The following is a 5,804-nucleotide window of genomic DNA, read 5'->3' on the forward strand; positions in this document are numbered from 1 at the left end:
TTGCTAATTGAATTTTTTGAATTATTGTTACTATTATTAATGTATTTTAAAAAAGTTTTGATATTGTTAGAGTAGTTATTTTAAATTAATTGTAATATTTAAATGAGGTTATATATGTTTTGGTTGTCTGTAAGGACAATGGAGCGGTGCACTCCCAGGCCGGTATTACGTAAATAAATAAGCTCGATCAGTGTCTTTGTTGTATCAATCTTTAGTTTTGACAATCCAAGTGATTAGTAAAATACATCAGCCAACGCGTTTAGTTCATGAATTGAACTTCGTCTGGGCAAAGTTGATGTAGGATGGATACTCAACTACTGCGTTCTTGAATATGGAATCAGTGGCACTCAGTATCGTCACTAATAAAGGTGAGGTGGGCTCCTTGATAAGGGCTGGCAAAGAGAGACCTGAAATGTCAGTCTCGGCGTGTCAGCTACCCGTACAGTATGTTTTGGTTGTCTATATAAGTGTGTTTATTTATTTTTACTTATTGTTTTTGTATTTAAAAAAAAAAAAGACAGATAGCTAGATAGATAGACAGATAGATCGATGGATAGATAGATAGATAGATAGATAGATAGATAGATAGATAGATAGATAGATATATAGATAGATAGATAGATAGATAGATAGATAACTGGCATTATTTATTAAAATTATTTATTTTTAACTATATTATAGTAATTAAAATGACCTATAATGCTATATGTATTCATTTTTCGATATATCTTTTTGACGCTATGGAACACAATAGTTTTGACATGATATTTTGGTAATTTACATACAAAGGAGGTGATTCTGATGTTGGGCGGTTGGACCTTCGGCCGCCATAGCGGCAGTCGGTCGACCGCCCGACAAGCATGCGGCAGTCCGACCACCATATTCGGATTTGACCGCTGGGCTGGCGGTCAACAAAGTGTTGGTACTATGGCGGAGGCATGCTGCAGCCATGGAAAATGGCCGCAGCATATGCCTCTGCTGTGCAGCACTTCCTGCACATCTGTGTGCCAGCACCATGTTGTGCATGCCACATGGTGCACGGAGATGAATAGGAGCACTGCATTTATTTATTTATTTTATTTATTTATTTGTAGAGTTTTATAAAGCGCGAACAAGATCCTGGCGGATATCAGAGCGCTATACCGACAGTAAGTGTTACATATACATATGGCAGAAGACCCTGTTTAGGGCCCCCCATTTTCCTTTCTAACAACCTTTTCAAGGCAGAATTCCTGCCATGAAAGGGTGGTTGAACAGAGATATTGCAATGCCGATGACAGTGCCTGCCTCAACACTGTCGCCATTCAGGGACGATGTTCCGACCGCCACCCGTCAGGATCTATGATCCTGGCAGAGCTGGCGGTCTTGCGTCTGACAGTTTAGGGTCTGACCGCTAGTATCAGATATGGCATTCGGACCGTCATCGACGGCCTGTTGGAGGTCCGACCGCTGACATCGGATTCACCTCCAAAGTATCTAAACTCAAAATTTTTGTAGGCAATATTTTTTTTTTCTCAAACTGTCTTTATTCATTTCTTGAGCATAGAAAGTAAGCATTACAGCATGACATCTCAGGAAACCACAGTCAGATAATGGTGCCATATTACAGTACAGTGTCATACATAGTGGTTACTTACATAGAAGGTCACAGTAAGACTCCTTAAAACAATGAGGTAATGCCGCTTATTACAATGGACTATGGAGAAGCACAATCTAACCCTTCCCGCCAACATCCCTGGACCAGGGAAAACATATAACTTAAGAACTTGCATATACAGAGTGATAAAGGTGTCTGCTAATATGTGGTAGATAGGAGCAGGTGCAATGAGCTTTTGTAGCTAAATGTCTGGAGAAGCTTGACTAGAGGAGCAACAAGGTGAGCAAGGACTCATGTATGGAAAAGATAGAGTGCCCTCACGCATGTGCGTCAGGAAAATAGGAGATGACCCACGGACAAACACCTCACCAGAAGACCCCTTATGTAGTCAAAGCCCTTTTGAGAGTCCATGAGTTTATCTGTCATGCATTGCACGGTAAGACTTTGCCAAAGGTGGGTGTGTCATTGGGAAATGGAGGGGGCTGTCAGTTTCTTCCAGGCAGCTGCCAGAGCTATCTTGGCTGCACTTAAACAAAGCCATATAATGGATCTGTCCCCAGCTGTTTGATGTTTAAGAGAAGGGTCACATAATCCCAGAAGGGTAAAGCAGCTGTTTGGGGCAGGGGGTACCCCAGGATGTCCTTCATCTGAGGTAGAATCTCATTCCAATATGGTCTATTCATGGGCAGTTCCACCATATGTTATGAAAGTTGCCCAAAGTTCCACAACCCCTCCAACATCTGTCAGATGTTTCCAGGTATATTTTGTGTAGTTCAGCAGGGTGCAGATACCAATCATAAAGCATTTTATAATTGACTTTGCTTAAGTTTAGCGATCTGTTAAACCTTGTGATGTTTCTTCATAATTTATGCCATTGCTCTACGGTGCTAGGCATCCCAAGATCTTTTCCCAAAGGCCTCTATGCCATGGAGTAGGAGCGTTGGCCACTGAGGGCAGGAGGGAATAGAGAAACAAGATACATCCCCGGGATCCCCTGACTACGTACACATTTCTCTATAGGGAGCAAGTCTTTTGTGGCTGCCTGTCGGATCTCAGGTTGCGTTAGCTGGTGTTTTAGTTGGGTGTAATGGTATAGCTCTCTAGTAGGTAGATTGAATTCATGGCAACAGTTGTCAAATGTGAGTATGTCCCACCCGTAAAACAGATCAGCGATAGTGAGACAACCCTTCTCCTGCCACATGTCAAAGGGACCTAGGGCTAGTGCTGGCAGGAAAGTCTTGTTGAAATGGATAGGAGTGTATAGCCATGCAGGTGGTATGACTCATCCAATGCTTTCAGGGTAGTTCTAGTTGGGGTGCTTAAATAGGCTTTGGGTGGGCAATTGGCTTTAGATTTCCATAGGACATCACGCAATAATTGTCCCTGTTATCACCCTATCCATGTGTAGCCAGTGTTTATCTGATTCCCTTTTGGACCACTCTGTGACTACTCTAAGTTGTGCCACCTTATGATAGTTGGGGAAGTTCGGGAGATCAAATCCTCCTTCCGTTTTGGGGAGGATCAAGATTTTATTTGGGAGTCAGGCTCTACGGTTCTGCCCAGGCATGTGATCTCCTTTCTTACCAGCGGAAGTGTGTAGAGGAAGCCAGCTCATCCATCTCCCTGCCAGGAACGGTCAGGTTACGTAGGAAAGATTTAGTTAGATTGACCTTGAATCCTGCCACTGGCTTAAACGCCTAGAGCTCTGTATGCAGGGCTGTCAGCGATGTTTGAAGGGAGATGAGGGTCAAAAGGACATCATCTTAAAAAATAATCAGAGTTTGTGATTGACTGACCCAAAGGGAATTCCCTGAATAAGGGGGAGACCCATATTCTGGTTGCCAATGGTTTGTTGCTTAGGTGAAATAAAAGGGGTGAAAGGGGACACCCCTGTCGTCTACCCCGCTCCAGAGAAAAGTAGTCAAAGACTGTCCTATTAATTAAGAATTTAGATTGGGGGTAGGCATAGTTGGCTTGAATCTGTGCAATGATGTTATCACAAAAACCAAACTGACATAGTGTGTAAAAAATAAATGTCCCATCCACCTGGTTGAATGCCTTTTGGTGTCTAATGCCAATAGCACTGAGGGTACCTTTTCTTGACCACTCATTGAAGATTGTCATGCATCTGTTGCCCTTTAATGAAGTCCAACTGATTTGGGTGAATGAGATCCAGGATGACATCCTTTAGACTAGCTTTTTAGTCTACAGCTTTGCGTCAAGGTTTAAAAGTGTGATTGGCTGGTAGGACAAACATTCTATAGGGTCTTTTTCAGGTTTCGGGATTACCGTAAGGAGGGCTTCATCCATTGAGGGGGTCACAGCTTGACTCACACAAAGGAGTTAAAGAGTGTGGCAGATGAGGAACCAGAATAAGGCCAAAGGTCTTATAAAACTGGGCGGTGAGTCCATCTGGGCCTAGGGATTTGTCTAGCTTTAGAGAGTCAATGGCCACTAGGACCACCTTTGAATTAATGGGTACCTCTAAGAGTTCCTGTTGGGCTGGCGAAATTCTGTGGAGCATAACGTATGCCAAATATGGCATTTGCATATAGTTGTTCACTGAGTCTTTTGTGTATAAGGTCTTATAAAAAGATTGGAAGATCCCCGCCTTCCCCTCTTCCATATGAGTCAAAGTCCCATTTGCATCCTGAATTTGGCCTATATAGTCTTTTTTCTGTCCTACCCATAGCTGTCGGGCCAGATGAGTGTCCACTTTATTTCCCCTTTCATAAGAGGCCTGACTGAGATGCAATAGGGTGAGTTCTGCTCTGTTGGAAAATATGGCTGCAGGTTTACCCCTCAGTGCAGTCATTTTCAGCTGGAGAAAAGGGGTGGGGGTTCCTTGTGAGCTCTTTTCACTTGGAGAAGCTCTTCCTCCATTGGCAAGTGCTCCTTAGTCTTCCGGTTCGTGACAGTAGTCATGAGTGATGTAAATTTGTAACTCAGCACTACTTTAAAGGCGTCCCAAGTCATGAAATAGTTAGTGACTTGGGGGTCGTTCTTCTGGAAGTACTCCCTAATGGTTTTCTTCAGCTCGTCCCAAAAGAGGTGGTCATCTGTCAGGGGGTTCGGGAAAAAAACATCTATGGAAGGAGGATATCTGGCCTGGCCAGTCCAAGGTAACCTCCACCATAGCATGATCTGAAATCGCTATGGTGAGAATATTGGCTACTACAATGACCTGCTGTAGTCTTTGTCTCACAAAGATATAATCGAGCCAGGAATAGGTTCGATGTGAATGGGAAAAAAAGTATAATCTTTAGTGGTGGGTTGGAGTGAACGCCATGTGTCTAAGAGCCCAAGTTGTGTTAGTTCCTGTTTCGTGGGTTGGGAAAAGGTGCCTGTGTGTGACCTCTGGGGATGAGTACTATGTATACTGGCTGTGAGAAGTTGGCCTGGCATATGCTGTCCACTATTCTAGTGGGCACCTTGCACCAGTCCAAACGACCCTTATTGATGGTAGGTTTAAGACAACCTTTGTAGAAAGCTATCCTAGTGGTAGCTGTGGAGAGCAGCCTTCAGGCTAAGTCTTGAAGGAATGTAAAGCAGCTTGTTTTACCAGTCTATAATCTCATGAGTGATCAAATGAAAGGAGAACCACACCAGGTATATATATATAAAATATATGTATTTATTCTAAAAACACCCCTCTAGTCTCTTTATGAGGCTAGAGGCAAAAGTACAATACAATTACTTAAATAGCACACAGTAAATTAGCACAGTATACGTTTTGCCCTAGGGGCCTCACAAACCATATACTAAGAAAGTGGTATAAGAACCACGAGAGAAATAGAAGCAAGGCCTAGGGCCTGTAGAACCGCTGGGACAAAGAGGAACCACCCAAGGTAGGGAAGCAGGAGACCCATGGGGGATGCGTGCAGTGTCTAAACACACCCGCGAATCACCATTGACTTCTATATAGAAAGCCGCAATTAGATTTTTAAAGATTAAGGACACTTAGGAGTGGACTAGGAACAAACCACTTCAGTACTGGAAACTTCGAGAGTCAAGACCCACGGGAGCACCGAAGTACTCGTGTTACCTCACCCAGTGAAGCCGGGTGCATAGGTGTCTTTTTGTGTCAGGTTTCGTCGTCGATTCCTTTGGAGAGCTGCAAAGAAGTGCTGCAGGCGACCAGATGAAGAGTGTCCAGATGTATCCAAGGATGGATCAAAGATCTGAAGAACCTGAAAGCAGAGGGGGA

The sequence above is a fragment of the Lissotriton helveticus genome, chromosome 12 (genome assembly GCF_964261635.1).
Source record: "Lissotriton helveticus chromosome 12, aLisHel1.1, whole genome shotgun sequence".
Classification (NCBI taxonomy): Eukaryota; Metazoa; Chordata; class Amphibia; order Caudata; family Salamandridae; genus Lissotriton; species Lissotriton helveticus.